This window comes from Stomoxys calcitrans, chromosome 5 (genome assembly GCF_963082655.1).
Source record: "Stomoxys calcitrans chromosome 5, idStoCalc2.1, whole genome shotgun sequence".
Lineage (NCBI taxonomy): Eukaryota > Metazoa > Arthropoda > Insecta > Diptera > Muscidae > Stomoxys > Stomoxys calcitrans.
Genome location: NC_081556.1, coordinates 62,639,495 through 62,663,128, shown reverse-complemented (window position 1 = coordinate 62,663,128; position 23,634 = coordinate 62,639,495). Strand labels below are relative to the sequence as shown.

General features: G+C 40.1%; 1 protein-coding gene across 1 annotated transcript in view; it reads left to right on the top strand.

The window, feature by feature from the left end:
* Positions 1-23,634, top strand: part of LOC106084355 (protein slit) — a 197,782-nt gene that overhangs the window by 162,743 nt on the left and 11,405 nt on the right. The window lies entirely within an intron of this gene.

The window sequence follows — 23,634 nt, the reverse complement described above, 5'->3', positions numbered from 1 at the left end:
TTTTATAACCCCCTTCATAGGATTCCGTTTGAAACACATTGAAATATCAATTTCCGACCCTGAAAAGTATAAACTCATATATGTATATTTCTGTTCGTCGTAGAATTCTAAGACGATTTAACGATGTCCGTGTGTCTGGCCAGTCGTCAGTTGTAATCACGCCTCCAAACATTAAAATATTGAGCTGAAATTTTGCACAGATCCATAGTTCTACAATAAGCATTTCTTCATTTAATCAGACCACGTTTAGATATACCTGCCATATAGACCGATATGCCTAGTTAGGGTCTTAAGCCTTTAACAGTCGTGATTTCGCTAAAATTTGGAAGAGTGAGTGTATTTTTGTTTTTGTAGGCATTTCAATCCGATTTTAATTTTTTTAACTGATTTGAATAGCTGACAAAACTTGCCATATTCCGTGGTACTTACAAAATTCTTAATTGTTTTCCATAACACGCCCCTTACTTGGTTCATATCTGCTGGCCGCAAAGGCCGGACAAAGGCTCCAAAGTCTCATCCTCTTCCCCACATGCTATTACTAGCCACACCGATTTTGCACAAGTTAGCTTGCAATCATATGTGTCCTGTTTTGACACCGAAAGCTATCTGACGTCCTTCTTACTTCCTTTCAAAAATAGCCTCATCTTCTCACGATCCGGATCTCTCCGTAGGATTTTCGCCGTCCTACCGACCGTTTCGCTTTTCCACAGGGTTATATGCGTTTGTAGCCCACGCCCTTAACTCGGACTGCGTCGACCCGAAAAGCTTCGAGCTAACCAAGTTTATTGACGGCAGTTCTCTGGCCTTCAATGCAAATTATTGCCCCTTACTCCGCTACTGCCTGGCACCCAAACGATGCGAATTGTGCCATCTCCAGAGAAGGCGTTAATCTCATTCTTACACTGCAAGACTGCTCGTGACCTTACCGTCCTGGTTGTTATTACCCTTATGGCAATTTTACTGTCCGTAATGATATTCACACTCGACGTCCTCGCGCTAACACCACTTTCTATGTTTCCTTCCGTACACAATCGATGAACATTTTAATAAAATAGGTTTAGCCAAGTATCATAAAGTCATAATGGGTCTAAAGGCGTTTTTCAGGGGTGGCGTGACTCCCTATAATTTGACCTTATTTTGTATGGAGGTTTTGAAATCTACTCCCGAATACATTTCATTTGAGCTCCATATTGAAATGAACGTCCAATATGTCTATTTGTGGGAGTTTTGGATGGGTACTAAGTCTCAAATTTTAATATCATATTCGTATTCTAGTCTCCATTACTTTTCATTTGATACCTATATTGTGCTGTGTTTTTGGCATAAGGGCGAGGGTCTGCCTCCCTTCCGGTACCGAAAAATTATATAACCTATGTTTCCTTCCAGACGAACCTACACAAAATGCGAAAATTTCGAGAAAATCGGTTCTGCGTTTTTCAGTCTATACGGAACAACAAACCGAGTCCCATATATCCGTGATTGGCTTATGTGCCCATTTTAGGCGTTTTTGTGGGGGTGGTGTGATCCCCTTTACTTCGACATGAGTTTGTATGCCAGATTCGTTATCTACTCCCGCATACTTTTTATTTGATACCCATATTGTCCTTATGAGTCCACTTTTGATTTTAGGTGGTGTTTTTGGGGTAACGGTGGAGGGTCCCTTTCGTTATCAATAATTTATAAAGCCTATTCCTACTTCCTGACCATATTCGTAATCTACTCCCGAATATCTGTCATTTGAGTCCCATATTGTCATGATCGTCAAATAAATCTATTTTAAGGGGTTTTAGGGCTGGGGCGGCCCCTCAAGTACTTGGACCCAACTATTATGAAATTCGTACTCTACTCTTGAATACTTTTCATGTGAATCCCATATTGTCCCGATGGGTCCACTTTTATTTTTGGGTAGTGCTTTTGGAGCACTATATATATATATATATTTATTTATATATATATATATATTTATTTATATATATATATATTTATTTATATATATATATATATATATATCTAAATAAATATATATATATATGTATATATATATATATATATATATATATATATATATATATATATATATATATATATGTATATATATATATATAAATACACTATCATTAATATTACGATCAATTTTATGGAAAATAGAGCTTAGAAGAAACAGCGCCTCAATTTCCGCCATTGCGTTTTTGTTTGACTTAGACCCATAACAGTTTTAGATCTGGAGGTGGCGAACAATTTAATGTTTCTGGCATAATCTAATAGAAACAAGTAAACAAGGATACCCGCCACCTCGAGTATATATATAAACCACCTTTCGTTACAGTCCGATGAAAATTGGATAACTTTTGCAACCAAACTCGGCTCGGACATTGAGTTGTTTAATAAATATAAGTCAATTTTGAATTTTGTATTTCAAAAAAAAAAAACTTTTATGGTCTTCAGACCCTTTATCGGGATATCGGTCTATATGGCAGGCGGATGTCGGGAAACCTAAAACTACCCACTGTTTCAAATTTCAGCAAAATCGAATAAAAAATAAAGCATTTATGGGCCTCAGACCCTTTATCGGCAGATCGGTCTATATGGCAGCTACATCTAAATATAGTCCGATTTCGTTCATATATCGGTCAGAATTCGGGAGGCTTAAAATAACCCACTGTTTCAAATTTCATCGAAATCAATTAATAAATAAAGCTTTTATGGCCTTCAGGCCCTTTATCGGCAGATCGGTATATATGGCGGCTATATCTAAATAAAGTCCGATCTGACCATATTTAGATTAGATATCGGGAAGCCTTAAACTACTTACTGTTTAAAATTTAAGCGAAATCGGATAAAAAATAAAGCATTTATGGACATTAGACCCTTTATTGGCAGATCAGTCTATATAGCACCTATATCCAAATATGGTCCAATTTGGCCCGTTCAAGAACTTAACCAGCGTGCATCAAAATCTGTGCCAAATTTTAGCTCAATATTTCAGTTTTTGAAGGCTGTCGACTAATTGCAACAGACGGACAGACACACGGACATCGTTAAATCGTCCTAGAATTTTACGACGATCCGAAATATACACACTTTGTAGGGTCGGAAATTGATATTTCGATGCGTTCCAAACGGAATGACAAAATGAATATATCCCCTTTCCTACGGTGGTGGGCCTATTGCCTATCTGTAAAATAAATGACTCGCCAATAAATCTATCACCAGAAGGAAGTGAAATTTCCTTAAAATGGAGATTCAATACTTTATCTTTATCCACTCTTCCATTCATTTGGACTAGGTTTCCCCGCCCATTATATATGTAACCGATCCTCAAGGCACTACTGAGCCAACTCTTTGTCCTATTCTTTCTTAAATGGCGGCCATTGATTTATTTAGTTTTTTCAGAATTCTATAACAAAAAATAATTTTAGATATTTTTATATCAAAAAGAACATTGCAAATGCAAATTTTGCCCATGAACATTCCACCAAGGAACAAGGGCAGACTGTTCCTTAGTCAGTCTAATTTTCGTTATTTCAAAATAATGACAAGCCCACATCTTTTTAAGTAAAAAAATGTTAAACATGTAAGTTCACTATGCCAACTACTGTAAAGGTGACGAAGTAGTGCCTTGGAGATAGGTTACATATAACGAGCAGGGAAACTTGGTCCAAAAAAATTGAAGAGTGGATTAAGACAAAATATTGATACATTTTTTAACGAAATTTCACTTCCCTCTGGTTATAGATTTATTGGCGAGACATTTATTTTATTTTCTAGGCAATGCTCTTTGCCATAGAGGAGCAATTTTTTCTATTTGATTTTGCCAAATACTTAGATTGGTCGCCATCATGTCCAGATCAAAAAATGTTATGTGTCTAATTCAAGCAAAAACACTTTAATATATTGACAGGCGCCTAAAAAGATACAATGACGGAAATTTAAGTTTTACGATAAAATATCCCAATTGATATTGATGAAACTATAGTGAAATCCACTCCAAACTATCGCCAAAAGTCACGCTTACTCTTCTAAGCTCTATTTTCTATTAATTTAATCATAAAATTAATGGTATTTAATTTATTCTTTCAATAAAATTAAATGTCAAAATACGAGGGTTGCCTTTTATATTTCGGGATTAGAGAACAAAAACAAATATTAATCATCTAAAATCACTCTACTGGTTTTCAAAATATTCCCCATTAAGATCTATACTCTTTTGCATGTGAAGCACATTTGCCAATCTCATTGAGGTACCTCCAAAACATGCATTCTGAACGCATCAACCACTTCTTCAGGTGTCGAAAACGTTGACCTCTCATTTTATTTTTACGTACGTACGTTATTTAAGAAGTCATTCGGTGTCAAGTCAGGACCATACGTCGGATGACTCTCAAATCCATGTTTTGAGTGCTCAAATATGCATTTGGTTTTCCTAATTTCTTGGAAGACAACTGCCAACAAATTGTTGTGTACCACTCAGAATTGACTGTTCTACGTTGTTCTAGTGGTGCGATTGCGACATGTCCACTTTTTTTCAAAAAAAAAACTGTCGATCATATGCTTGGAAGTGCTTCATATGCGAGCAACTTTTGTTGGATTTGGCTCATCTTGAAACACCCATACAGTCGACTGCTGTTTACTGTCGGGCTCATAAGCGTAAATCCACGATTTATCACCTGTGACGATGTCATAGACGTGTTCGAAGCACCGCAATCCTTTTTTTTTTTTTGACCATATCTTTCGACCAACCGTCACGAGCCTTTTTTTGAGCGATTGACAAATTGTGTGGGATCCAACGCAAACAAACTTATTTGACGGTCAAATGTTCATGCAATATTGAATTTATGCTGGTCTCACTAATGCCAAAGGTTGTCTCGAACTTGCGATAGGTCACATGATCTTAATTCCATTTTTTGGGCGAGATGAATCTTTTAAGTTACTGTAAACAACACAAATAGCGTTCGTATGTCAAAACGTTCTGAGTACGTATAACCTCAAAAATTTCAAGCTTTACGATAGAACTGTCAGCTTGCAGATTGCAAAACAAGGATTGTCCAATACCGTACTTATGCCACCCAACATTTTGATACTTTTCCTAATATTTTATTCAAAAATAAAGATTGAATAAAAATAAATATGAAGTTTTGAACCAGATCATTTATGTTCCCTTTTAGTCATATTAGGAAATTTTTATTTTATTTTTAAAAAATTCTGTAAGCTTAACTGTTCGAAAATTAGTTTGTCAAAATACTTATGCCGATGACTGTATATGCCTTTTTAGCAAAGAATAACAAAGTGTCCAACTCTTCGGTGGTGGGACCAAAAACATATTGCGCCTTTTTGGCTTGTAAAACATTTGGTAGCGTTTGATCAGGTTTGGTAGGATTTTTCTCCAAATTTTCTTGAGTGTCTACACTGTTCGTTATTGTATTTTTTATAAATCGAAGTGAATATGACCTATTTTAAATATCTTACTTTACTTACTTTAATTGGCTATGACAGAATATTTGTTCCACTAGCCGAACGTCGTATAGCGTTCCAAGCGCCTCGATCTTCTGCGCTCATTCTAAAATCTCTGACACCAAGTTTCGAAATGTCACCCACAACTTGATCTTTCCATCGGGCTTTTGCTCTTCCCGGGTTGCGTGTACCACCGTGTTTGCCTTCAAAAGACTTCTTTGCTGGAGCTTCTTCATCCATTCTGACAACATGACACGACATGAACAGTTTATTGTGTACTATCTTTCGTCTGCTTGATTCTGTTGAGTGTCAAGACCCAGGAACTCCGCGACCAGGATGGGGTGCGTCCACAGGGATCTGGGTCTGAGTCGAGTGGGTCTGGCCGGGCAGTTAAACAGGTGACGTGTATCGTGCGGTCCCTGGTTACAATCGGGACATACATCTTGCACGTCGGCATCAATCCTAACTTTGTGGGAATTGAGGCGGCTGCATCTGCCGGAACGTAATTGTGCCAGAACCACTCTGGTTTGCCGGGGGAGGTCGATTTCTTCGGGTGCAATGGGTGGCGGTCGTTCTCCAAGGACTACATTCACCCGGTAGGCAATTAACGCGTCTGCTACCGTGTCTGCATGAATGTTGTTCAGACCTGCTTGATATGCCGCTTGATCTAGAGGTGATGTCATCAATGGGTGGGGGGCCTGATACCATGATCGTACAATCGTCCGCATATGATACGATCTCTATGCCGTCTGGAGGAGGTGGGATGGAGGATAGGTAGCGCTGGACCTCACGCTCTAGATCGTGTAGATCTACCTTAAGGCTTCTAGGCAGTGGGTATCTATCCACAAGATGATGATTTGGATGATTTCTGCGATAACAGCCCAAAAGGTATTGCTTAGACAGCATGTAGTTATGTTTTCGCACTGGAAGGATCTTTGTCTCCTGATGGAGGTGGTCCACATGAAACTGAGGAGACAGCCCGTCGCAGTTCGGAGGGAGGCATTCTGACAGATCTGAATATTATTCCACTGCGTGTCACAAAGTTGACGTGACCACACTGGCGTAGCATAACTTACCACAGACCGGCCAATTGCTTTGTACGTGGTCAACAAGGTTTCTTTGTCTGCACCCCAAGTGCTGCCAGCTAGTGACTTGAGGACTTTGTTTCTACTTTTGACTTTATTGCAGATTGCTGTGGCGTGTGGGGAGAAAGTGTAGGAGCTGTCAAATGTGACGCCAAGTATTTTGGGACACTTGATGGTCGGAATCATTTCTCCATCGACCATCATAGTCACCTCAGTATTCACCTCACGCGTATTTGTAGTGAACAGTGTGGCTGAAGATTTGTTGGCGGATATCTTCAGATTTCTTGCAGCGAAATATGAGGCAAGCTCGTTGAGGTAGACGTTCAACCTATCGCAGATGTCATCAATGGGTGGGGGGCCTGATGCCAAGATCGTACAGTCGTCCGCATATGATACGATCTCTATGCCGTCTGGAGGAGGTGGGATGGAGGATAGGTAGAGGTTAAACAGAGCCGGAGATATCACCCCGCCTTGGGGAACTCCCTGTTTCACTCTACGGTGTTTTGACTTCTTATCCCTAAATTCCACAAATGACTGGCGGCCACACAGATAATTCGCGACCCAACGTTTAAGGCCTGGCTGGAGGGACGTGTTGGCGATGTCCTCAAATAATTTGGCATGGCTGACCGTGTCGAATGCCTTCGATAGGTCCAATGCCACGAGGACCGTCCTATCACATGGCCTGGGTTGATTGAAGCCACGGCAAATGTGTGTGGTGATGGCATGCAAAGCTGTTGTTGTGCTGTGCAGTCTCCGAAATCCGTGTTGATGCTCGGCGAATGGAAATTCTCCTACGAGGCTCGGGAGGAGTAATGCCTCAAGCGTCTTAGCCACTTGTGAGAGAAGGGAGATCGGTCTGTACGACTCCCCCAAACTCGGGTCTTTACCAGGCTTCAGTAGCGGGATCACTCTGCCCATTTTCCAGACATCGGGAACTGTAAGAGTGTTCAATGACAGCTTAAGGACAGTGGTAAGGTACTCAACTCCAGGTAAATCCAGATTCTTCAGCATCAATGTAGAGATTCCGTCGGGGCCCAACGCCTTTGAAGATTTGGCGCCACGGATGACATTCGTAACTTCGCCCACGGTAAATTGTGATGGCTGTTCATCGGCTCGGAGACCATGAATACGGCGAATGACTCTCCTCCTTGCCCTGTCTCTCTCGGGATGTACAATAAATTGACGGTTGAACAACCTGGCGCATCTCTTTGGATCAGTCACGGTTATCTCGCCAAAAGTGACTGAGGTCCTGTCGTCCCGTCTACCGGGGTTCGAGAGAGACTACCTACTACCTGACTACGTCTGCGAGTACCACTGCTTGCGCCGGGAAATTGGGTCGCACTTGCGGTATTCGACCGGCTGGTATAAAGCGAGCGGCTGCTGCGTTGATGATGTCTCGGAATTTCCTCTCGGCCACAAGCACATCAGAGGGGGGTGGCAGTTCATTGAAGCGGCGATTGGTATACTCTCTGAAGCCAGTTCAATTGGCCTTCTTGTAATTGATGAACGTCCGGCGCTCAGAGGTAATGAAGTCGGGTGGTCGGTCGATGGTGAGGATTATGGGGAGGTGGTCTGACCCCAAAGAAATGACGGCTTGCCAGGATACGTCACTCAGGAGATCAGGGGATGCAATTGAGATGTCTGGCGAGCTGTTGCACCTCCTCGTAAACCTAGTGGGGGCATCCTCATTCACCGTGCAAAACGTGGAGCTATCTATCTGCTCTGCCAAAGCTATGCCACGCTGGTCGTTACCTAGGGGAGAATGCCATGACGAGTGATGTGCATTAAAATCCCCTAGGACCAGATGACCATGGCCAGATAGCAACCCACTTATGTCGGGGCTGTAGGCCTGGCCATTAATCGGGACACAGCTACCAACCGGCGGTATATACACGTTGTATATCTCTATCTCGGCAGTACCAGACCTGACTGCTACCCCCATACATTCCATGTATGGGTCACTAGCGTCAAGCGCAGGCGAGATAGGTCTATACTGCACTGAATGGTGTATAACGAAGGCCAATCCCCCACCTCCATTCCTTGAGCGATCCTTACGTAGCACATTGTAGCCGTGACAACTGTGCAAGCTGCAGGTGTTAGTCAGCTTTGTCTCCTGGATCGCTGCGACCGATATGCTCTTCCGACTCATAAAATCTACAATCCCATCAATCTTGCCTCGCAGTCCATTGCAGTTTAACTGCAAGAACGATACATTTCCCGACACTGGCCTGGCAATAGTAGGGCTAGGGTGCTGTCGTTGCATAAATTGCCGTACGGGAGAGGTCGGGGGGGTCACATAGTCCGACGACGAGGACGCCGAAGGCGACGCTTGTTACCCACTGCTGGCTATGTTCGCACAGCACCTAGCGACATAGTCAGTATGACTATACTCCCGTAGCGAATTTAGGCCAGAGCAAGAACGGAAATGTACCCACCGGTTACACCTCACCGACACTGACCGATGATGAAGGCGGTTCTGGCAAACGGAACACAACCAGGGTCCGGGTTCTTTTCAATCCCGGCACGGACCAGAAGCGTACGGAGAAGGCACTCCGGGATGTGCCTCTCCCATGACGAAAAAAGACGAACACGTACACTGAGGCGGCAGCCCTTGCCGATGAAAATTCCATCGGGTCAATCCGGTGCGTACAACCGGCTGCCATGGGATTGCTACTACGCTATCGTCGTCATATATTGTGTAATATATAGTGTCTTGTACGGTGTAATCTTCGTCTGTCGAGAGGTGGCCTTGTTTTTAAACTGCTTACTTAGTCCAAAATAGCATCTGTTTGCCAGTATTATTCTTCGCTTAATCTCAAAAATGGTGTCTTTCGCTTTGGTTACGGCGGTGCCGAGGTAGATAAAGTTACTGACTGTCTCAAAGTTGTGGTTCCCAACTTTCTCCATTTTCCTTATCTGCATGGTTGTATAAGGCTTTTTGGGAGTTGAAACCATCCATTTCGTCATATCTCCATTTACTGCCAGACCCATTTTCACTGACTCTCTTTCGATTCTTTCAAAGGCAGCAGTTACTACTTCCGGTGACCGACCTATGATATCGATGTCGTCGGCATAGGCGAGTAGCATGTCTTCTCTTGTAATTAGTGTGCCATATCTATTCACATTTGCATGTCGTATAATCTTCTCCAGCAGGATATTAAAGAGATCACACGATAGGCTGCCTCCTTGTATGATACCTCGTTTGGTACTGAATGGTTCGGAGAGATTCTTTCCCATTCTTACTGAGGAGGCGTATCCGCAAGTGTCATTCTGCAGAGTCTTATTAATTTTGCAGAGATACTAAACTCAGACATGGCTTGAAATACCTTTGAATATAAAGGAGTATCGATGGCGGCTTTATAGTCAACAAAGAGATGGTAGGTGTTGATTTGTCCTTCTCGGGTCTTTTCCAGGATTTGGCGCAGTGTGAATATCTGGTCTAGGATGGATTTACCAGGTCTAAAGCCGCATTGATAGGGCCCAATTATCTCATTGACTTTAGGTTTTAATCTTTCACACAGTACGCTCGAGAGTATCTTGTATGAGATGGGGAGGAGACTTATTCCTCTGTAGTTGGCACATTCCGTCTTGTCTCCTTTCTTGTGTACGGGACATAGTATGCTGAGGTTCCAATCATCGGGAATGCGCTCTTCTAGTCAGATTGCACAGATAAGTTGATGCATACGCCTTATCAGCGTGTCGCCTCCGGTCTTAAACAGTTAAGCGGGTAACCCGTCGACTCCTGCTGCCTTGTTGTTCTTTAGACGGGTCACTGTTACTTGGACCTCATTCTGACTAGGAGGTAAACATTCTATACCATCATCAGGGATTGGTTCTGCGGTATCCTCTTCGCCGCCAACGTCGGACACTAGCAGTTGGGTAAAATGTTCTTTACATATCCTCAGCATGTTATCTGTGTCAGTTACCAGACTTCCTTCTTTGTCACTGCAGGAGGATGTGCCTGCACCAAAGTCATCGGTTTGATGTTTAATTCTTTGGTAGAATTTCCGGACTTCATTCTGACTCGTGTACATCTCAATTCGCTCACACTCACGTCTTTCCATTTTCTTTTTCTTTCTGCAGAATAGACGTTTCTCCTCTCTTCTTTTCTCCCAATACCTCTCCTTCATCTGGCGCGTTCTACTGATTGCAGGGTTGCTCTATATACCGCATTCTTAGCTTCAGTAGCATCTCGACACTCTTGGTCGTACCATGGGTTTCTTGGAGGAGGCTCTTTTCAAGGTCCAGCTTCCGTGCAGTGTCAGATCGTACTTTCCTCGCTATGTTCAAACGGGTGCGAACCTTTGCTACAACAAGGTAATGATCCGAATCTATATTCGCTCCACGGATCGATCGTATATCTAACACGCTGCATAAATGCCTTCATTCTATTGTATCACAACGTGATCAATTTGGTTCCTCGTGTTTTGATCGGGGGACAGCCAAGTGGCTTTGTGAATATTTTTTTGTTGAAATCTGGTGCTACTTACTACCATGACTTTTGCCGCGGCGAAATCAATCAGCCTCAACCATTACTGGACGTTATCTCGTGGAGGCTAAACTTTCCGACTGTTGGACCAAAAATGTCTTCCTTCCCTATCTTCGCGTTAAAATCTCCCAGAACGATTTTAATATGATGGGTGGGGCAGCGGTCATATTCTCTCTAGGCGCTCGAAGAAAATATCCTTGGTCTGCTCATCTTTGTCTTCCGTCGGGACATGGGCACAAATAAGGCCTTTATGCGGATTGTGGCTAGTCACCGGAGTAAAGATGAAGACAAGGTGTTTCATGCTTCGTGTTATGGCAGCTATAGTATAGTTCGTCACCGTTTGGTGTTGTAGTGACGCCATTCCATGTCCATCGCACTTCCTGTAAGGCGGTAATATCTGCCTTGTACTTTTCTAATACATCCGCCAGCGCGTATACTGCACCTTCTCTATAAAGAGTGCGAACATTCCAGGTGCAGATCCGCAAATCATGGTTCTTTTTCGTATGCGTGGGTCGTCAACGTTGGGGGGGGGGTCCGTTTTTACTATTCCTTTGCTTCTCATAGTAGTTCTCACAGTTTTCCGGGGGCGGGTTACTGGCCCAGCGCCCCAACCGTATGATTGGTTCGTTGTGGCGTGCCGGTTGCTCCAAGATCCGACGTTCGCCTCCAGCCGCCCCTAACCTGGGAACAGACGCTGATGTTGGCCATTGGTTATTTAAAGGCGCCAATAACTCGCCTTGTCGAGTAACATTTGCACTCAGTATTTAATTAAGAGCCAGTGCCACTTGACTCCTCACTGAGACTCTCCTCTCGAAATTTTAAATATCCTACAATATGAAAAACGTTGTATAAAAAAACCACCGAATATGGATTTACATATATAGCCTCTGATCATTTATACATGCTTTCAACAAACACATGGGGTGTTTTAGGAAAGAGGTAGACCCCTAATACCTTTCATTTGAGCCCCACATTGACGTGGTTGGTAAATACGCCCGATTTAGGCATGTTTTGGGGAGTGGGTGGTCCCCCAAAATATATCAGCATCGTGCTCTACTCTCAAATATCATTTATTTGAACACCATATTGCCATTGGCCTCAAAATTGGATATCAAATTGGTTTTCTAATCTCAAATACCTTTCATTTAAACCCCTTAGGGTATGGGCCCTAAAAACAATGAATATCGAGATCCTCTCCCTCTAAGACCCAAAATTGTCATGGTGAGCAAATACGTCCCATTTGATCGTTGTTATGGGGGTGCGACGTACCCTAGGCAATTGGTCTCGAATGTTGATATCAGATTCGTGTTCTACTCCCAAATACCTTTTATTTGAGCCCCATATTTCCATAGTCAGCAAACATGCCCGGTTTCGGGGGTGTTTTGGGGGATGGGACGGCCGTTCAGTGACTTGGCTCTGAAAATACATATCAGTTTCGTGTTCTACTCTAAAATACTTCTTATTACAGCTCCATATTGGAATGGTCAACAAATACGTCCTATGTGTTTCCGAATATTAATATCAAATTCGTGCTTTACTCCCAAAGACCTTTCATTTGAGAGAATTTGTCCTCTTTGGGGGGTGTTTTTGGAAGGGGGAAGCCCCCAAACAATTGGCCTTACATTTGGATATCAGATTCGTATACTACACACAAATACCTTTTATTTAAGCTCCATATTGCCATGGTCAGTATATAAGTCTTATTTGGGGTGTTTTTTGGGAAGGGGTGGACTCCCAGAAACTTGATCCCACATTTGTCCCATATTGTCGTGATTGGTCTAAATATATATTTGGTAGGTTTTTGGTGGGTTAGCCCCCTAGATACCCCATCCGAAATTTAGATACCAAATTTTTATTTTTAGGTTACTATAAGAGATCAGACAAGATTTGGCTTAAATCGCACCGCCCCTAACCGAGATCTGGCGTTTCTGAAAATTAGGGTAAGGCGGAGGGTCCGCCCCTCCTCCAGATATCAAAAAATGTAATACCCTTTTCTCACCACGGGATCATTATACACCATCTGTGAAAATGAGACTATAAGGAACACACAAACAAACATACAACAAAACAAACAAATCGACAAACAACCTCAAATTGACTTATATATAAGCATAAAAACCACACTTGAAAATTTTTTTCTTCATATTTTTTTTTTGTCTAGCCACTCCACTTTGTGTTTGTATGTGATAGAAGCTGCACATATATTTGACTTATTCGCACTTCTTTTCGCATTACATATGTGTGAAAGGGAATATAATATCATATTGGTCAATACACAATTTATACAAATTTAATTCGTGCAATTAAAAATATGTTCAGAGTATGTCTTATTTACCAATCACTTGCCATAATACAAAAAATATGGAATTTCTATATCAAAAATTATTAAAGCGATTAACACCTTGTTTGAACAGATTTTTATAAATCAATACCATGTTTAATCGGTCAAATTTAGATCCATATTGTTATCCAATTTCGCTGAAATTTGGAACAGACATTTTTTTAAGACCTCTATCCAAACAATCTGTTACTCCGTTACATATCAAGTTTTTGCCAAATCAGGCAAATATTGAAGCTAATAGGGACCGTAGAAGACTATTCGAGGGTTCGGTTTTTATGAACGCTGTATTAGGTTACACACCAATTTGGACAATACTTACCATGGATGTTGAAGGTCAAGATAAAATAACCAACTGTGTGCCAAATTTCAGTCAAATTGTATAACACTTACGGCTTCTAGGGACATAGGATGTCAAATCAAGATATAGGTTTATATGGGAGAATCATCAGATTATGTCAGTATTTTGACCGTACTTGGCACCGTTGTTAGAAGTCATAACAAAACACTTCGCGCAAAATTTCAGCCAAATCGGCAGAAATTGAGGCTTCTAGTGACTCAAAAAGTCAAATCAAAGCACTGCATTATATGGAAGTTATCCAACCCCATCCTATGGAGGAGGGCTTAAAAAGATTAATAACTTTTGTTGATGCAGACAAATTCACCTGATGCTTTAACAAGTTTAAGAATTAATTAAGAAATTTGTACATTCAATTCAAAAATTTGCTGAAATCGATTCATAAATAAATTTGTATTATTGATTAACAATTTTTCAATTGTAATTTATAATAAGCTCAAAAATCCAATTAAAAAATTATTAACTCCATAAACCAATTATTTCAAAGTTGCCCTTTCTTTGAGCAACTTTTTTACTCTTTCAACGAAAAAATAATTGATATTTTTCTCATGAAGAAACAACTTTTTATTTCATTCGATTAGATTGTATAAAAAAACATGAAATATAGTGCTTAAAACAAAACCAATATATTTTTTTATTTGGTTATAATTTCAAAGAAGATGTTATTCGGGATTTCAACCAGTTTTTCTTCAATTATAAATCGGTTTTACGTCATGCTTATGTACATTCTTTTCAATTTTAAAATACATAATTTAAGCTCCAATATATGCCTATTATAAGCAGTTGGTTAATCGAACTCTTTCAGCGTTTATTGGATTTATTTCGATATTATAATACACAATGATAATAAAAGCCTTCCATTTATGCATAACTCCGTTATGGCTTTCTGGGTTCGTTATGCTACACTCAACAAAAAATAATTCCTTTGATAAAAAGGAAATTTTCGGCAAGTAAACTTGTTTTCTGGACAACTTTGGAATTTGTTTACGATTAAAGAACATATTTTCGCGATAAATTCTTGCAAGAATTTGTGACAATTACAAAGTTTTTTACCCTGACAATACCAATCATTTTTGATATATAGAACATGCTATTCGAGGTTTCAACTAGTTATTCTTTATTTATAAATTAATTTAACGTGAAACGTTTAAAATGGATTCTGCATGTTGAAAAGGATGCCACCAAGTTCAATTCAATGTTGTCCCATAATTTAAACTCAAATTTTTACGAATTACAAGGAGATCTTAGTTGGTATTTCAAACTCTTTCAGAGTATATTTGGATTTATTTCGATGTTATGATATACAATTATATTAAAAGCCTACCATTTTCGCACAACTCCATTATGGTTTTATATAATGAATAGAAATAAATAGTTGTTGTTGTTTTCGAACATTTAAGTACCTACTTTATTATGGCTATTTATTTATCGCGTAAATTTTGCCAAACAATGTATGTGCCTTAGAAATTCTTGTTGTGTTTCCTTGTGCCTGGTAGTTTGTGTGTTGCTCTAATAATTTTTGTCATTGGACATACCAGCATTTTTGTACCGAAACTCTACAAATTGTCACTGTCAATTGTATCAGAATTTGTCTATACCTGTGGCGAGCACACAATTCAATTATTTGCTAGCCTATGGGTCTGTTTGTAATTATTTTCTTGTGTACGTACAAAGTAGTGTGCAGTAGAGTAAGTATTTTTGCCAACCCCCTTTCTCTCTAGTAGGAGAGACACCAGAGAATATTTATTATTTCTCCAGTACACGAATAATCGTTTGCGGATATCGAAGCACTTTTGCTATTAAAGAGTTTTTAGTTCTACAACAAGAGGAAGGTTCTTTTACAGTAGACGAAGCTGCTAAAGGGTTTACAATAAACAATGTTAGTTACGTTCAATAATACTAATTTATGCCTAACACTTGATATGGTGAACGAAACGTTACACGGTTACAATAAAAGCAAAACTTCATGATAAAAGTATTTTGTTTGTCGTAACAATTTCCAAAACGTTTTATTTTTTTGCATGTATAAATAAAATAAAACTTTACTTAAGGAAGTTATTGTTTTTGCACATTTAAATACATAGTTTGGGATTTGCGTTTATAACAAGCTGAATAATTCCATTTAATCGTTTATCAACTCAATAAATCAATGTATGGGTAAATCGGTTATTATTCCAAAAAAGGTTAACTGACTTTATTGACCCGGATCGACCTAGCAGGTCCCTGTCTGATTCGCAAGTTGTTGGGCTTTTTAAAGAAATCTGGTTCAACGGTAGGAAGATGCCCCTTAACCTAACCTACTGGAAGTAATCGTGCAAAATTTCACTCACTCAAATCGAACAGTGTATTCGCAATCTAGAAGCTGAAGAGATCAAATCGAGAGATCGGTTAATATACGGGTTAAGGACCAATTTGAACCACAAGCCACACATCTTTTAAAAGTCATAATAGATATTGGAGGATATTGGAGGTCAAACAAAACCTCAAATACAAAATGTTACCCAAATATATAATAATTGCTCCCTCTGGAGGCTCAAGATGTTAAATCGGGAGATCGGTTCATAGGGGAGCTACATCGTGTTATGGACCGATTTGGACCATAATCGGCGCAAATATTCCGAACAGAAGGAGTTATGCGCCGCATAAGTCCGAACAGAAGGAGACGTGCAAAATTTCAGCCAAATTGCGCCCTCTGGAGCTTCGGATGTGAAATGGGGAGATCGGTTTATATACCATGTACCATGTTATGGGCCGATTTGGTCCATATGTGGCGCATGTTTGAAACCATAACAGAAATTGATGTGCAGAATATCAGCTATATCGGTTATAAATTGTTCCATCCAGTAACGTATTTGTGTATGTGTATGGTCAACAATCAAAGAATTTTTCAAGATTTTGGTGATCTGTGTTTTTTAAGACAGAGCATGAATTCCACTTGTTAATTTTTCAAACAAGGGTTACAGAGTAGACTTTAAAAAAGCAATGTTTGATATGAGTTGTTTTTTGTTAGTTTGTTTCATTAAAATCTAATTTTTATTTGTTATTAAAAATAATGCTCGTGGAATACAGTGTCCGTTATAAAAGATTTCCATGTTTTGTTCTATTTTATTTCAAAATTCTCAAAAAAATTAGAACATAAAGTGGCAGAGGTTCTATAGGCTCTTTTTCCTTGACATCCTCACATCTTCTGCAAATGTCGTTACTTGCATCCTTCAGTTTGTCTTGCATCCTTCAGCTTGTTTTCCCATCAGGCAGTGTCCGGTAATGACGGACACATAGACATAGCGGTAGACCTCTTCAAGTCTAGATTTAGCCACATTGTTTTGGAATGTTCTTAACCCCCCTTTTAAAGGGGGATTTTCCTTATATATAAAGGGTGATTTTTTTGTGGTTAGGATTTTCATGCATTAGTATTTGACAGATCACGTGGGATTTCAGACATGGTGTCAAAGAGAAAGATGCTCAGTATGCTTTGACATTTCATCATGAATAGACTTACTAACGAGCAACGCTTGCAAATCATTGAATTTTATTACCAAAATCAGTGTTCGGTTCGAAATGTGTTCAAATTTTGACAAATTTTGTTCAGCGATGAGGCTCATTTCTGGTTGAATGGCTACGTAAATAAGCAAAATTGCCGCATTTGGAGTGAAGAGCAACCAGAAGCCGTTCAAGAACTGCCCATGCATCCCGAAAAATGCACTGTTTGGTGTGGTTTGTACGCTGGTGGAATCATTGGACCGTATTTTTTCAAAGATGCTGTTGGACGCAACGTTACGGTGAATGAACACATTTCGAACCGAACACTGATTTTGGTAATAAAATTCAATGATTTGCAAGCGTTGCTCGTTAGTAAGTCTATTCATGATGAAATGTCAAAGCATACTGAGCATCTTTCTCTTTGACACCATGTCTGAAATCCCACGTGATCTGTCAAATACTAATGCATGAAAATCCTAACCACAAAAAAATCACCCTTTATATATAAGGAATAGTGGTATAGTACTCCTTGTCAAAAAGCGGCTCAGGCAGTGTGTAAGGATAACACAGTGTCCGTAGCCGCCACATGACTAAAGAAAAAGCTCCCTTAGCCTCACGGCAGTGGTCGCAACAATTTGTCTCGCCACAATGTCCAGAGGCATGAGATGTAGCATTAAATTCAATGCATTAGATGGTGTCGTCCTCAGTGCGGATGTGTTGCACAAACATGTCATCCTTTAGATCCGGTTTACTATTTGACAGTAGGTGGACTCCGCCGTCCACCATACCACAACACCATATAGAATTTTAGGTCTGACAACTGCAGTATATACCCAGTGCATGACACCCGGTTTAAACACCAACCATTCTTGCCTTTTCCAAAATCTTTGATTTAAAGTTAAATTTCCTGTCCAGCAAAACACCCAGGTATTTTGCGCTTTCAGTAAATGGAACATTCTCTCCTACTAAACAGACAGTTGCCACTGTGGGTAGCTTGTATCTCACATTCTTAATGTCCACAGTTCAAAGTAGAGGAGACAGTACACCTTCTTGAGGTGTTTCTCTGCTGACCAATCTGCCGAAATGCAACTTTTATAAACTTTCTTATGCTAGCGTTAATGCCTATAACTCCAGTTCCTCCATGATTAGCGTCGGTTTAACATTATTGAAAGCACTTTCAATGTCAAAAAATGCTTCCATTGTATATTCCTTGACGGCGAGAGAACCCTCTATGTAGACGACTAGGTCATGAAGGGCTTTTTCAGTGGACTTGCCCTTACTATATGTATGTTGTTTCGGAGTCAGGTGATCTCCAGGGATCTTCGCCCTAAGATATCTTTCTATCAAACTCTAAAGTCTTCAGCATAAATGATGACAAATCTTTCGCCTTCTTTTGATTGACCTCTGTAACTTTCCATCACGACATGTTAATACAAGCAGAGTGTATCTCCCTAAGCCAAGGAACCAGTCATCGGACAATTGAAGGGGTCGAATCTTTTTATCGCTCAAATGATTTTAGGCTCAGACGCAATTTCCCCAATAACTTCCGGCAAATGCATAATAGTGACAAACTTTTCTGGAACCACGTTGTCTGTTGGAAAGTTTCCCCGAAAATGTGTATCAACGAATAGTTCTAAATAGTATTTCCTTACTATACATTGCCCATGCATTATCTGATTTCTGAATATAACCCACCATAATAGGTCTCGAGGATAGGATCTTTCTTAGCCTACAGGCCCCACCCACGGAGGTGTAGACTTCCACCCAGCATTTTTTCTGAGCCCTCTAAGCTCGACCTTGTATTTTCTTAGCTCACCTTATAGATGTCCCTCTCGTGTGGTGCCCTTGTGGCTTTCGCCCTGTTGAAGAGTTTTCTGCAGTCCTTCCTAAGACCAGTTAGTCTGGGGTCCACCAAGACAGTCGCTATCTGCCCCTTGGCTTGGCACTAGGACATGCAGATACAAGCGAGTCATTCAAGGCCTTCGTGAGCCGCTTGTCCTTATGTTTATGTCCTCCGCAGTTTCCGTTTAGCCGAGGGACTACTTCTGCAGTATGTTCTCCAAGGCGGAAACTAATATGACAATGATCAGAAAAGATGCGGTAATCGAACACTTCCCAGACAAATATCCTTCCATTGATATTTTCTATACAAATGTCACATCAAGTACCTCCTTCCGGTTTCTGGTAATAAAGGTCGGTTTATCCCTTTATTACAAATTGCCAGATTGCAACTTATAATATATTCGATAAGCAGCTCACCCCCTTCGTTGATATCCGAACTTTCCCATATCTGTTGTTGTGCATTAGCAGCATCACTTCCTACAATGAGGCGCTTTTTCCCTGCAGAAGCGGCTTCAACCAGCAATTTAGGGCTTGGAGGCGTCATCTCTAAATCGTGTGACGTACATAGAGAAGCTAGCCAGTAATGAGACCTATTAATTTCAAGTTGGTTACTACTGAATCTTCAGTGCTAAGAGACGGAAGAAGAAATACTTTATTTATTAGAATACTCTTTGCAAGAATACAGGCTCTGTATTTCCCATTCCCAGTACCCTAGAGTAGTTTTAATCCAGGAATTCGTAGTCCATGAACCATTTCTGCACACACTCATGAGTCCCGGATAAGAACAACGTCAAATCCTCCTGCCATCAGAAGGGCTTTTAGTTCCGCAGTAGCAGCCTTACAATGGTGGAGATTTATCTGCACGAACCGGACCATAGTCAGGATTTAGAATTTCTACCACCGTTACGTTAGTCTCCTTTTCTGAGTTCGCCAGGAGAGGACACTTGCGGCGTGGACAATTCACCATTAGTTGCTTCAATAACTGCAGCTGTTGAAGTACCTGATAAGTTCTGTTCTTTTCGGCCGGCGCACACCTTGAGCCCAATCCATCCGGATGACCCACCCACACAGGGATTGTCGGGTCCCGTTTCGACGCCTTCTTCTCCTGTTTTAATCGTGAATGGAGCATATTCAGTCTCTTGCAATCCGCCTGACTTTAGAGATGTGGTCGATAATTCCTTAGATAAGTGTTCATCAAATAATGCTGAGTCGTCTCCTGATTCCCCAACCCCACTGCTTCTATAGATCTTCAGTTTCAACTTGTTGAATCCGTAAGATACAACTGCTTCAGACTTTTTGAGGTCTGCGAGACAGCCGGAATTTAGTACGAATATTGCATATCTCCGGTCACCATCAGCCCCATCCAATTTACCAATCTTCCAGTCAGTGATTGAAAGAAAGGGATAACAGTCCCTTAGTCTCTAAAGTATGGATTCAAGGTCAGATGTTATCCTTGGTATCCTTGGTGTGTCATTGGTCGAGAAGGAATATCTTCCTTCTTGACTAAATCCAGTGCCGCGTCAACGATACATTTCAACTGAGCGTTGATCCCCGAAAGCAATTCCTTTGTATTGGATCTCGGATGCCCTCCAGGTGACCGAAGCTTTTTGGCTGATTGAGGTGCTGATATCTAATATAGACATGTAGCCGTTGGGGTACCCCGTCAGCGAACCTCCGAGCCCAATTAGCCTTCCTTATCGATGAGAGTTTTCGAATCATTCGCCCAAAACCTCTCAATAAACCTGAGAGCGATACGCCTTTTATTCCAACCTCTTAAAGAGCGTATTGGTTTACCAGAGAAGGCCGATGGCCTAGGCAAATTGTAGGCATGCGTTTGTCGGCTAGTGGAACCTGGAACAGCCGAGAACATCATACAAATTTTCAGAGGTGGTTTTCCCCTCCTAATGTGGGCGACATTTGTGAGTACCATTTGGTATGGCAGCCGTGTAAAAACTTCTCCACAAAGAGGTGTCGAACTGCGGCACGCCGTTCGGACTCATTCAGCTTAAATTTGAATCGGACACACTCATTAATATGTGAGAAGTTTGCCCCTGTTCCTTAATGGAAAGTTCATGGGCAAATTTGCATTTGCAATCTATATATATATATATATATATATATATAAGCTGATTGCTGACTGACCGCCTGATCATCGCCCAGCCTAAACTGCTAAAGCTAGAATCATGAAATTTTGCATGAATGTCGGTTTTGGGTCGTAGGCACGGGATAAGGCTGGATTTGATGATATTCGTACTAAAAAGTACGAAATGGTACATTTTGCCCAGAGTGAACGGAAAGGGCTAGAATTTTGTTCTAGCCCTTTCGCCCCGAAAACCGAAGACTTGGTAAAACAAATTTTGGAAAATCGTACTGAAATTGAGAGAAATAGTACGTTTAGTACCGCAATTGGTACTTTCTTTGTAGATGGATAAATATGATGGGCGACCATGATCTTTATTCGTTTTGGTACCAATATTAATACAATTTGGTTCTTTCTGTTCAGATGGACCTAGAGGTCTGAAATTTGGCATGTAGGTAAAACTAAGAAATATATGACGGACCTAGAAATCTAAAATTTGGCATGTAGGTAATATGATGGTCGAATAAATGATTTTTTTTACAATGCGAACATTTTGGTACTAAAATTGGTACTTTCTCTGACTAAACGATCTATTGAAAATGCATACATTTCGGTACCAAAATTGGTACTTTTTTACAGTTGGTGCCAGAGGTCTGAAATTAGGCATGCAGGTACAACTATAAAAAATATGATGAGTGCCTAAATGATTTGCTCAAAATTCATACATTTTGGTACCAAAATTGGTACCATTCGGTTTCTGTTCAGATGGAGCCAGAAGTCTGAAATTTTGAATGTAGGAACATCTAAGAAATATATGATGTGCGACTAAATAATTTATTCAAAATTCGTACATTTTGGTACCAAAATTGGTACTTTCTCTGTAGATGTGTGCAGCATAGTACGAAAAAGTGCAATAAGTACCAAATAGATTATTTTCGCCTACAGCGAACGGGGACAGCTAGAATTAAGCAATTTGACAAACATTTTAGCAGTCTTGATAAAAATACGACATGTGGAGGAAAACGTACTAATTGTGGTGTAATTGGTACATTTAATGTATATATTGGGCGACTAGAAGATATTTTTTGTTCGCACATTTTGGTTATCAAATGTGCAAAACGGCACTTTCTTTTTTCCGATGTATTGTTATTGTTATTCTTGTATTCTTATTCTTGCTACCCATTCGGTACTTTCTGTACAGAAGAAGACAGAATTCTTACATTTTATACGCAGTTATTAGAAGTTTTCTATCACATTTCGAACCGAACACTGATTTTGGTAATAAAATTCAATGATTTGCAAGCGTTGCTCGTTAGTAAGTCTATTCATGATGAAATGTCAAAGCATACTGAGCATCTTTCTCTTTGACACCATGTCTGAAATCCCACGTGATCTGTCAAATACTAATGCATGAAAATCCTAACCTCAAAAAAATCACCCTTTAGAAAGGGTGTAAAATTTACCACCCCCTCACCAAGTACGCAAAAATTTCACTGCAAAAATTGACAAATTGGCAAACGTATATCGGCAACAGTGTTGCCACTCAAGAAAATTATTTCCTACCAATTTAAGAAAAATCCTATCAAATCCAACCAAAACCTACCAAATGTTCTACAAGCCAAGAATAAGGTGTATTTTCTTGTATCCGCCACCGAAAAGTTGGCCATTTTGCCATTTATTTGCAACAAATTAATTTATACAATTTCAAACCTACAATGTATATAAACTTGATCGTCGTTATATTTATAGACGATCCGTCCATCTGTTTGTTAAAATCAATCTATAGCTTAAAGTTCAAAGATGCTCTATATCTTGATATAGCACCCTTTACCGATAAGAAAACTTGAGTTCATAAAAGTCGTAGTGTCAACCATACCGTGTTAGGAAGAAGCCCAGAAATTCGTTTTTACTACCAATTTTCGCCGTTAGTGTGAATCTAAGTATGGACCAAGTCTGACCACATCTGTATGCAGCTGCCATATAGCCCTGTTTCACGTTTGAGTATATTGAACGCTCAAAAGCCGTATTTCTAACCCAGAATTTGCGAAATTTGGAAGAAATCTTTCAACACTCATACCAGTTACTGTCAATATCAGAACCTTCATGCTTTTTCCTGAAATTTGTTGCAGTGAAACCTCTAGTAACAGTATTTGGTCATTCGGCATTCATGGTTTTATTCTGCACTCTTAACGAATACACAAAAACGACAAGAAATGAAATAACTTTAAGTCATCCCCGGCGATTTGTTCAGTAATTAAATTGGTATTTATATTATACCAAAAATTGAGGTCAGCCTACCAACATACCAAGAGGCTAAAAACCTACCAATTTTGGTAGAAGCATAAAAAACTGCAACAATGATCGGCAACTGTTCACATTACTTTGTTTTTAGAAGTAGCTTAAAGTGCTGAGATGAATTTCAGATTTTTTGAACTTTTTACGCTTTTCACCTCGAAAAGGTAAAGATAACTTCCCGAAAATTGTCATAGATCCTTCTTACTGATGTAGGTC